The sequence below is a fragment of the Ceratotherium simum genome, chromosome 28 (genome assembly GCF_057802395.1).
Source record: "Ceratotherium simum simum isolate JZ-2026a chromosome 28, ASM5780239v1, whole genome shotgun sequence".
Lineage (NCBI taxonomy): Eukaryota > Metazoa > Chordata > Mammalia > Perissodactyla > Rhinocerotidae > Ceratotherium > Ceratotherium simum.
The window spans coordinates 14,232,584-14,245,222 of record NC_141927.1 but is presented as its reverse complement, the minus strand read 5'-3'; the positions used below and the strand labels follow the sequence as shown (position 1 = coordinate 14,245,222).

Below are 12,639 nucleotides of genomic sequence, written 5' to 3'. Positions count from 1 at the left end.
GACTTTCATCCATTTTTAAATTGCATTGTTTATCTTTTTGTTATTGATTTACAGGAGCTCTTTATATATTCTGGATACAAGTCGTTTGTCACATATATAATTTTCTCTCAGATTGTGGCTTGCTTTTTCATTTTCTTAAAGGTATTTTCTGATAAGTAGAAGTTTTCATTTTGATGAAGTCTAATTAATCAATTTTTCTTTTATATTTAGTCCTTTTTATGATTTCCCTAAGCTATCTATGCCTACCCCAATGTTGTAAGCATATTCAAGAACATGTTTAGCTTTTTACTGTGGTTTTCTAGAAGAGTTTGTGTTTTTTTGTGGAAATTAGAAAGGTGAAAGAGTAGAAAATGATTGGATTTTGACTCTGGTTATTTCTGGCTCTGCAACTCACCAGCTGTTCACTGAGTGACCATTTTAACAAGTCACAGTTTCAGTTTTCCTCCTCTATAAAATGGACTTAGAGGATCTCAAAGATCTCCCAACCATATAAGTCTATGCAGAGGCAGAAAGAAGGTAGCACAATGGAATATGAAACAAGGCTGAGAACAAAGGCATCACAACTCCAAGGAGGAGAAAATGGAAGAGAAAAGAGTAAAAGTATGAGTCACAAGGGTTAAAATTTCCTCTAGTGCCAGGGACTTCTGGTTTATATTTCATCCCTAAACCAAATCAAAAACACTATGCCACGCTCCTGCCTTAAACACCACATCTAGAGTTCATCCTGAATTGAAAACCAACCAACAGGACAGCGTGGACACTAACAAGCTGTATCTGCCTGTCTAGAAAGATGCTTTTCCTCCCCACTCAGAAAAGTAGCGAACCAACCTGCTGCAATTCCAACGCAGGGATTATTTTTGCCCTCGACCTTTGCTGATTCAAAATTGGCAGGTTGTCTCTCATAGCCCCACTCTCCAAATACAACCTCTGTTAATGTTTTGCCTTTCTTTCTTTTTCTTTAACTTTCTTTTTTTAGTCTTTCTATGAATACATACTTGTTGTGTTTATTTCACATACTTTTATAAGTTTTTGAGTACAGCAATTCATCAGTTGCTCTTTTTTTTTTTTCTTTTTTTGGTTTCTTCCTAAGCCAAACTTCACAATTATACAGAAAGTCCTCACTTTAGGAATGTATTGTGTTTAGAAGTTGATATGCATCAGTACATGTTTTCCCATGAAAACCCATAGGAAGCCAGGATGGAACAAGCAAGTGTACTAAGTCAACTGTATCTGAGGAACTGGATTAATAGCACTCTACAGCATGACTTCTATGTATGAGGCTGTCTCCTGGGAAAAAAATGTGTTCAGAATTCCAACCAGGAGGGGCCAGCCCTGTGGCTCAGCGGTTAAGTGCACGCACTCTGCTGCTGGCGGCCCAGGTTCGGATCCCCGGCACGCACTGACGCACTGCTTCTCTGGCCATGCTGAGGCCGCGTCCCACATACAGCAACTAGAAGGATGTGCAACTATGACATACAACTATCTACTGGGGCTTTGGGGAGAAAAAGGGAAAAAAAGGAGGAGGATTGGCAATAGATGTTAGCTCAGGGCCTGTCTTCCTCAGCAAAAAGAGGAGGATTGGCATGGATGTTAGCTCAGGGCTGATCTTCCTCACAAAAAAAAAAAAAAAAGAATTCCAACCAGGAAAACCTCTACAGTAACCTCTACCATGAATTTTCTGCTTACCAAGCTGGGATGAATTTCCTAAGGAAACCACTGGTGGTCACCTGGCACATGAATGCTCAATGAAGGAAGCCAGGATAGGACCTGTGCAGTGGGGATACAGGAGCTGGGATTAGCTACTGCCTTCCTCGGACTAGTAAGAAAACTGATTACCTTTTCATATGTTTACTGACCACTTGAAGTTGCTCTTCTGTGACTTGTCTATTTGTGTAATTTTTCCCATTGGGTTGTTTGTCTTTCCGTTTCCAATTTGTAGAAGTCACCCACAGTATATTATATACATAAACCTTATATCTGTCACATGGATTGTAAATATATTTCCCAATATAATAATTTTGTTTATGGTATTTTTATTTATGTATAAAAGATTTTAAATTAAAAACAAAATAACCACTTAAGCCTTTTCTTCTGAGTTTTCTGTTTCTATTAGAATGGTCTCCCTATTCTTGGGGTATACATTTAGTCCCTGGGGCAGGCTGTGTGGATTCACAACCACTTTTTCCTTGCATTCCTCTGTTATAAAAGCTGGAAAGCAAAAATAGTAAATGTTCCCTCTTCTCATGCAGCTAAGCATAGCCAAGTATAACAGTTCTGAAAAAGAGAGATGTAGGAAGAAGTCTCTGGGGAGTAAAAAGAAATAGTCCAATGTAGAAAAAGCCTTCTCACTTTGCTTTTATTCTTATTTCAACCAGGAATATGAAAATGCAGCAAACATCTGAGGATCCATGGGACAAAGGCCACACGCTAATGACGGCAGAGCAAAAAAAGACAGAAGTGAAACCTGTGTCCTTGACAGCATCTTTGAACCCTGGACGCTCTACCTCCGGACTCCTTGTTTTGTAAGAAAATAATGCTGTTAGGTGTTTAAGCCATTGTTTTGGGAGCGTTCTGCTACTCAGGGAACAAGTCATTCCTACTTTATTCAGTCTCTCGAATTAACTTCTAGAATTCTTATTGCTTTATTTTTTACATTTGTCTTTAATCCATCTTAATTTATTTTTGAATATGCTGAGAGATATGGGTCCAATTTTATATTCTTCCAGATGGATAACCAGTTGTGCCAGCACCATTTATCAAATCCCACTGAATAGAAAAACCATTTTTGTTTTATGTTAAATTTTCCTATATACTAGGATCTATTTCTGAAATTTTAGTCTATTCTGCTGATTGATTTGTCTTTATTTATGCCAATATCATATAGATGTGATTACAGGGGCTTTATCGTATTTTTAAAAATATATATTAAGGCCATTTTATCCTCACTATTTGCCTTTTAAATATATTTTTGGCTATTTTCAGAAGTGTATTCTTCCACATGAATTTTAAGATCATTTTCTCCAATTAAAAATACGCCTTGACTTCTAATAAAGAAGCATTTATTCTGGGAGAAAGTCTTAGGATATCAGTCTTCCTATTTGAAAACATTGACTGTCTTTATATTCATTCAGATCTTGTTTTATATCTTTCAATAATATTTTATAGATCCCTTCATATTAGGTCCCAGACCACTCTTGTAAAATTTATTCCAAAGAACTTTATAGTGTTTTTTGCCATTATGATAGGATGTTTTTTCTGACTTCAAAATTTAGCCAATTATTGCTTAATAATTACTTAAAAAGAGTATATAACAGGCATCGGGCATTTTCTAAGCATATATTAATTTATTTCCTTCTCAACACTGAAAACTAAAGCACAACCTACGTAAAAGAAAATCAAAGGCCAGAGAAATTAAGTAGAATTTGTCCAAGCAAATTAGTTGGCCAAGATTAGGTCACTTGCCACTCAACCAATGAATGGCAGATCTGGGACTCAAAACACAGATTATCCTTTAACTATTCTGTTGTCCTCCCTGGGATGTCTATATATGTCTCTTGTATTCATCCAAGTACCAATTTTCTTCAAACTATTTTTTTTTAATTTCTAGAGATAGATGTATACAATCAATCATACACCTAACAAAAGTGCTAATTTTAACTTTTCCCAAAATATATATCAACTGTTTAATTTTCTTCTCTTACTGCAATTGCTAAAATGTCTAAAACAATTTTGAATTGTTATTGTGAGAGTAGGTAAGCCTTTCTTATCTTCTTGATTTTAATGGAAAAGGTCCTAGGACCTCACCATTTAGAATGCTGTTTAATTTTTTTGATTGATCATCTTACATATGACTAACATATTTAAGTGTTTTTTATTCTTGTTTGACTTAGTGAGTTTTATTTTAATAAGGAATGGTTTCTAAATTTTACCCCAAACCTTTTTATCATCTATTGATAAGATCAGGTTTTTCTACTTTGATTTATTAATCTAATTATGTTAATAGATTTCCTAACATTGAAAAATCTTTGCATTATCACTGAAGATTAGTAACCACTTGGTTATTAATTTGGTCTAGACTATTATTCTTTTTATATATTGCTAGATTATTATATGCAAATGGTTATTTAGAATTTTTACACATAGATTGAGAATAAAATTTGGTCTACATGGCTTCTTTTTTGTACTATTTTAATCTTTTTTTTTTATTAAGGTTATGGCAACTTCATAATATGAATTTTAGTGCTTGCCATCTTTTTCTTTTTTTTTTTTCTTGCTTTTTTTTTGGTGAGGAAGATTGGTGCTAAGCTAACATCTGTTGCCAATCTTCCTTTTTTTGCTCCAGGAAGATTGTCCGTGAGCTAACATCTGTGCCAATTTTCCTCTATTTTGTATGTGGGATGCCGCCACAGCATGGCTTGATGAGTGGTGTGTAGGTCTGCCCCTGGGATTTGAACCCACAAACCCCAGGCCACTGAAGTGGAGTGTGGGAACTTAACCACTACGCCACTGAGCTGGCCTCCATATTTTTCTTTTTTGTTTGCTGAGGAAGAGTGGGCCTGAGCTAACATCTGTGCCAATCTTCCTTTTTTTTTTTTTTGCTTGAGGAAGATTTGCCCTGAGCTAACATCCATGCCACTCTTCCTTTATTTTGTATGTAGGTTGCCGCCACAGCACGGCTTGATGAGCAGTGCATAGGTCTGTGCCTGGGATTCAAACCTGTGAACCCAGGCCACCAAAGTGGAGCACCAAACTACTTCCAAGATGGCCTCTCTTTTTCTTTTTTTGACGTTGAGTAGTTTTTGAACATTGGACTTAGTTGTACTTTGACGGTTATGTAAAATTCACCCAGGAACCAATCTGGTACTTTTTAATGGTGTCTCTTTTAATCACCTTTCTAATTGCTTCTGAGATGATTGGTTTTGACAAGTTTTCTCCATGTTTTGAAATAATATGGCGTTAATCATACTTTGATAAGAAAAAATAAATTCCTCTAGATTTAAAAAATTTCTTGTTTGTGATGGGGTTCAGTGCAGGCTGTCCCAAGATTCACCACTCTGGAATGGTCATTATTTCGAGCTGAAGACCATAAAGGCTCAGAAGACTCAGGAAGAACATTTGACCTTCCCCCAAACTGCCTAAAAGAATTTAACACAGAAGGCCTGTTCCCGGAAGGAGCTAATACCATAAGAGAGCTATAGTATAATGTAAAATAGGTGTGATAGGAAGGCACCAACAAGCCCATTTTTGGCCCAGCAAAACTTGTTTAACACTCCTTTGCGTTTCCATCTCCATGTGAATTGCCTTCCTCCCCTCTGAAGTCCCAAACCACTACCCCTGACATCCTCCTTTGCCTTTAGCTGAAGATGATATTTAAGCTGGCAGCTTTGGCCAAATGGCCGAGTTGGTCAGAATTCCTGGGTTTCTCTCATGTATAAATGTTATTAAACTTTGATTTTCTCCTGTTATTCTGTATCATGTCAATTTAATTGGTAGCCCAGACAGAAGGACCTAGAGTGGGTAGAGGAATTGTCTTCCTCCCCTACACTTGGAATAGTGCATTTTAGTTGTTAAATGTCTTCCATATCTCTCCTTATTGTTGTTCTAATTCTTTAATCAGGATCATCAGGGGCTTTCTAGTTTCTTAGTGTTTTTAAAGAATCAGCTTTTTGTTTGTTTTTAATTTCAGTTTTCTCCTGATTATCTACCTCTTCCTATCTTCCTTTGGTTTCTTTTTTCTGATACTTTACTCATATCTTAAGATGCATAGTAAATTCATTTTTGTTGGTATTTATTCTTTAAATATATTCCTTAACAATATATTTTTTCTTATGATTACGGCTTTCACTGTCTCCCATAAATTTTGAAAAAAGAGCTATCTTTTCATTGCTTCCTATTGCTTCTTATCATAATCTAGGGATGTCATATCCACGGGGGAAAGTGTCTTTGTGTGTTTATGTTTTTGTTATTTCTTTCTTTTTTTTTTTTTTTGAGATACCTACTATTTTTATTCCCTTTTTACAGATGAAAAAACCAATGCTTGGATAGACAAAGTAGCTTGCCCAATATCAGACAGCTAATCACTGGAAGAGTCAGCCCTCAAACCCAGACGCAGAGTAACAACAAAGCCAGCCCACTCAAATCACAATTTATATATTAATCCTGCCTATTCTTACAAAACAGTTTTCTTAACAGCACAAATCCCTGCCTCTTAGAATGAATATTTCTAATTTTACTAAATTATATGATCAAATGATTTGTCTTATAAAGTCTCTATCCCGATTTTTTAATATTTCTTTTTGTGGCCAAATGCATAATTGGTTTCTACAACTATTCCATAGAAATATGAAAAACTGTATCACTTCTATCTGACAGTTAAAAATTTCTGTATATATATCTTAGCTGAAATTTTTTATTAATATTATATAATTGCTGTCATTTTTGTCTTTTAGATCTGCCTGTTTCTGAAGGAGGCAAACCAAAATATCTCACAATAAATGTATTTTAACAACCTTTTTTCTTAATAGCTTTTGCTTTATAAATTTAGCTATTATATTGTTTAATGTATGCAATTTAAGATTAATTCATCCTTCTATACAGTGTGCCTTTTATTATTTATCAGTGGTCCTCTTTATCCAGTTTAGTGTTTTTTCTTTTTTTTTTTTTTGGTGAGGAAAATTGGCCCTGAGCTAACATCTGTGCCAATCTTCCTCTATTTTGCCTGTGGGACGCTGAAATAGCATGGCTTTACAAGTGGTGTGTAGGTTCACGCCCGGGATCTGAACCCACAAACCCCAGGCCACCAAAGTGGAGCACTTGAATTTAACCACTACACCATCAGCCCAATTCCTGTTTAGTGTTTTTAATCATAAATTCCACCTTTCCTAATATTAATGCTGCCATTCCTGCTTTATTTTGGTTCGTATTTACCTGATATCTCTTTATCCATCTTTTTATTCTCAACCATCTTTTACCATTTTAAGTCTGTTTCTTATAAATACCAATAACTTATAAATCAACTGAATAGTTTGTGTCAAAATTCAGTGCATTTATATTTCATGTAATATAGCAGATTTGACTTCTTCCATTGTTTAATGGTTATTCATGATTTTACTTTTTTCCTTGGAGATGTTGTTGCTAAATTGATCAGATTGCTATTCATTCCCCTTTTCCCCCTGCTAATTAGGTAGGTCGATTGTGCTTTTTTTCATTTCCACTAATGATTACCTTCCCTTTCCTGACATTCATATTCAAATACATGTTTTTCATTCTTGTATGAATGCAAGATAGCAATTATTTCTCCCACTAAAGCTCTACTCCATAACTGCTCCCTCCCTCTCTCTCTTCAGATGAGATATTGGAACACTTTTGACTTTCCCTACCTCTTTCCTCCAACTACTGGATTTTGCTGAGATAGGCAAGGAGCATCAGTTCTAGCCATCTGTAAGGTTTCCCTTTCAGCGCTTCTTACCCATTTCCTCTGTCATCATCATTTGGCATTTAACAGCCTATATACTGCAAAGTTGATTGCTCATCGCTGTTTCCTCTCCTCTTCATAGGTAGTGATCCTGACTCTGTTGGTATTCCTGAATACTTCCTTAGACAGTGGACATTGGTGATAGAGCCCCTGAATCTTTGCACGCCCCTAAATATTTTGCATTCACTCTTAGAGATGAATGATATCTTCTCTGCCTATAGGATTCCTGGGTTGCGGTTCTTTCTCTCACTAGATGTTATTCCATTGTCTTCTAGCTTTCATTGTTACAAATGAGAAATTCATTAGTCTTATTTTTGTTTCTTTTCTAAGTAACAAGAAAAGTAACTTGTTTTTTCTCTCTAGAATCTTGTAAAATATCTTTATCCATAAAGTTAAAGAATTTCTCTAGGACGTGCTTAGGTTTGCGTGTGTGTGTTTTCTTCTTAGTTTTACTTGAAACTTTATTTTCTGTTTTGAGTTATTTCGTCTACTTGGTCTTCAAAACCATTAATGTGGATTTTCACAATGACCACCGTCTCTTCTTCAACTAATCTATTACAACATTTTTAAGTTTGTAAATTATGGCTTTTCCCCCCAGCATCTGGTTGTTATTGTGGGTTTTGCTGTTGCTTTTTTTCTTTCTGGTGCTTAGATTTCTGTAAGTGCTCTTATTATAATATTTTATTTTGGTTCAAGTTTTCCTCTCCAGTCGCCATTGCTCATTTTCATGAGGAGCTTCCTGATCTGTTTGTTTTGCATCTTGTCCCTGTTCCTGCATGCTGGGTGCTGGTAAGCATGGTGTTGCTTTCTTAGGGTGCCTTAAGAAACAGTGGGAAGTCCTGTTAGACTCTAGGGACAAGCTTTTCTCTTCCCTGGTTTACTTAGCTGGCACTCTCACAATATCAGAGAGGAGAAAATGCATCTGTTTAGGTTCCCCCAGCTCCTGAGAGGCCGAGGAAACCAGCTACTCCTGCAAGGCAACATTCACTCAAGGAAGGTCCATGGGAGAGGCAGGTCAGCCTCTCTCTGGCACCACAAAGCCACAGCATTCTTTCTGATCTTCACCACATTCTGAGCTATCATCTGGGCCAAAGGGGAAAAGAACCTGCATCAGCTTTGTTCTTCAGGACCCAAATGGAGTTCTAGATCTCATTTGCACCCTTGGTCACCGCTCCGCTCAGAGGAGGTAAGGAGTTGGCTAGGAGATGGGTGGGTTGAGGAGTCATTCAAGCTACCATCGTGCTGGAATCCTGCACACAGATTTACAGGAAAACTCAGACTGCACCTCTAATGTCCTTTTGTTTCACAAAAGAGGGTAATCCTCGGTAAGGAGATGTTCTAGCATCTGGAATACTTGTATAAAAGATGGACTGGGGCTCATTAGGGAGGTGCAGTGGTGTAAATCAGGGCTTGAGGATCTATTTTCCCACAAACTACATTTGAACTGGCCTTGGACCAGCAATGTCACGAGGCGAGAAGGCAAATCCCAAAGCAGTGGTGAGGAAAGACGAGAGTTTCTGGGACGGGAAGCCCACTGTCAGGGAAGACCCAAGGTGGGTCACACCGAGAATCCATCAGCGAGTGCCCATCTTTGTCAATCTGCCTTCCTCCTTCCCTTCTCTTCTTTGCAAATTTATTCTCTATTTTGATTTCCGGTATGTATAAATACAGACATAATGCTATCTGTTTTTCAAATTTTAAAACATATAATCTTCCTCCCCATTGCCATTCGATAGATGAAGAATAAATGGTGTCTTTTCATTTTAAAATTCTGAAATTCACAACCCCAACACTGGTTACTGACTAACTGGTAAACACTTTGTGTTAAGACTGTCTCAGAGGTGTTCTTTTCGAGCTAACGGGTCTGTGGAACAAAAGTGTTCTTATTTTCAGACATCACCTCATTTCAAAATTTACCCTCATGGCCAAATTCCTTGTTGGAGTTTGGTCAAGTTCTCATTCGGTCAAGAACACTACAGGCGATGGACATAGTGCAGAGAAAAAGGATCTTTTATTTTATCAATTCTCTAAACTGTGGGATGATCTTATGCAGCTGTTTCATAAGAAATGTGTCTCAGACCTGACGGGATAAATTCTCTTCAAAGATGAATCAAAGAAAATAGTATCCAAGAATGTAGAACAAGTCATGGTTACCCTAACCCCATCACACCTACAGAGACCTCCACAGCTGCTAAAAGAGTAACAATTTCCATCACCCAATAAACCACATGCAGAGATTGAAAAAGAAAGAGAGAAAGAGATCTATGTGAGATCCAGTCAAATTACACATTACTGTGAAAATGAAATTATCCCCAGCTTTACAGTATCTAAATATAACATGTAATTAACAATAGTCATCTGCCAGTTAGCAAAGCCATAGAAATGATTAAAATCAACTTTGATAATAGGACCTAAAAATTGGTGGATAAAAATAAAAATATCATATTTCTAGATTTGAATTCTCACATAATTTTATTAATGGGGTCTCTATCATTGCTTTCTTGAGCTGAAGCTGCATTTTCCTGTGTCATTCAAAAAATAAGTGGATGGGGGTTGACAAGTTGTTTTAAAACTCCATGGACAAGCTAAATTAGCATGATTCTTTGGAATTGTTTCAAAGATCTTTGGCTACCACTAATATTTTTAATCTTTCATTTTTATTATGTGTATGATGTCAGAAGCTGTGGCAGGAAGCACATTTTGTCAATTAAATAATTAATCCCACAGCATAATATTCAGTGAGGAAAAATTGACATTTGTCAGGTTCAAAGAAAATGAAAGCCTAGGAGGATTTTTCATTATGCTTGCTCGAGAAAGACATAATCTGATAGCAGAATTTCTGTATTTATTTCTCTCCTACATTATCCCTTCTGCTACAAACATTCCCCACATCAAAGCACAGGGAAGCAAAAGTATTTGCAACGCTTCCTTCTCCTTCATTCTCATCCACCCAATCACAAAATCATGTCAATTTTATTTCTTAAATATGTCTCCAGTCTCCTCACTTCTCTCTATCCATATCATCAAAGTTGGCTAAAATTCATTCCAATAAACCAAAGGGCAATGATTACACTGACTTGTCTGTTTTCTGCTTTGGGAACTGCACAAGGTTAGAACCCTGAACACTATGGTCAGACCGGCCTGGGTGCAAGTCCCAGCATAGCTCTTGCTAGCTACGGGACCTCAGGCCTCTCCAAGCCCGGATGTCTAGGTGTGTGAGAGTAGGATGCCACTGGGACCTCCTTTACAAGGTGACCGAGGGTTAAACGATAGTGCACATAACCTGCTTATTAGCACATTGACTGGAGCGCAGTAGGGAACCAGTGCACGTTAGCTATAAATAGCAGTACATCCTATTTGTGTTTTTAGTACATTCTGATTTATGACATGTCAAGTGAATTGTGCACCATCAGGCAGTGCACTTTTGCTTTTCCTTCCACTTCTGCTCTTAAACCTCTTCTCACTACCCCATTCAGCTGCTTCCAACAAGAGGCCTCCATCTGCCGCCTCGCTCGCTCTCTCTTCCCTATGCCCCCTTTCGTTCTCCTGTCCTTGGCTTGCAAGGAGCTGAGTAATAGTACTATTTGGTCCCCTAAGAGCTTCCGTTCCAGGGTTTCCACAGATGGTACCGCCATGTCATCAACAACAGTGCACTGGATTAACGCTGCTTAGGAGGTGAAAATTTCAGCTCGCTATTTTTAACCTGTTTAAGCATTCTCTGCTCTGCCAAGACGAAATGCTTGCTTGGGGTGGAGATGAGCCTTCTCAGAGCATCACGCCACATGTTCTGCTTTTTTTCTCCTAATAGTATTCCACAATGTATTTTTTTTTTTCCAATAGGGCACTAAACAGTTATTTTTGTTACAAAAAGCAAGACTTCACACTGGGTTCAGACTGCATGCATTTCTACAGTACCTACTCTTTTTTAAATTGGTGAAAAATGTACCCTGATAATCTATGTCATCTGTCAGACAATATAAAAGAAAAAAATTGAGTTTAGAATTATAATACTTTGTACGATGAACTAACATCCCTTGACTTACCAAAGGTACGTATCTCAAATGTGTGTTCTATATATTTCATTAAAAACTGGATTAAAAATGGTAAGCTATTTTGTCTTCTTTCATAAAATTTGATACCTGTAATTAGTAAGGCATGCTTTCGGGGAAAAAACAACCCTCCCTTTAGTAAATCAAATGAGTCTTCTTTGACGTAATCTGGTTTGGGTGAGCGAACGCTATTTCAATCTATCTAGGATGACTCTTTCCACAATGCAGAGAAGAGAAGAACCACGGAAAATGTTCAAACTTTTGAATGATTTATTGCATTATTACTTTTTCTTAAATTTGTTCCTGCTCAATATCAAACTGTTAGTCACACTGTCTGTAAAGTGATTGGAAAAAAAATGAATATATTCTTTATTTTTGAAGATTAATTTATTTTTCCTCGTTTTCTGATTAAATTAGCTAAGGGATGCTAAGTTCTATGTGAATTGACTGTGCAATACAAATGTAAGAGGATTTTATTTTTATTAGTAGTAATCTTGCCCACATCTCAAGACTGTATTAGAAGAAACAAAATATAACTATGTATGCCTAATTTAAAATAAGCTACTGTTTCAAAGTGTGGAAATCAGTAGGTTTAGGATTGTGAAGTAAAGTTGCAGAAGTCATTATTCCACTGGTAGAATATTCAGGAAGAAAACAGAGTATAAAAATGTTCAACAAATATATGCAAACAACCAAACCATAATGGATTATATTATGGGAAACTAGGATGTTTTAAGGTATAACCTTAATGTCCTAGATTGCCTGTGAGAGAGAAAATGGAACCCTTCCATGGCAGGCTCTTGTATAAACAGACATAAACAGATGGGCTGGATGGATCACGAGATGATCCAGAATAAGAATTGTTACTTCCTTAGGAGGGAAAGATGAGATTCCTCATCAACAGTTCCTGTTCTCCTCGCACCAGTTTTAACTCAAAAAACAATGTCTGTGAGCACCTTCAGGAGAGTGTAAGGGAGCCCTAGAGACCTGGGTTTCAAGTTTATGCACAAACACTTGGCCATGTGCAGAATCACAAACCTCACACACAAAATGTGGAGTTGTGGAACGATTCTCTACTTGTGTTGGTACCTGTGTCTGGGGTCAATGTGCCTTAGG

The 12,639-nt window shown here is 37.0% G+C and overlaps 1 protein-coding gene across 3 annotated transcripts in view; it reads right to left on the bottom strand.

The window, feature by feature from the left end:
* TENM3 (teneurin transmembrane protein 3) overlaps positions 1–12,639 on the bottom strand; it is a 597,691-nt gene that overhangs the window by 424,441 nt on the left and 160,611 nt on the right. The gene's annotated exons all lie outside the window — the stretch shown is intronic.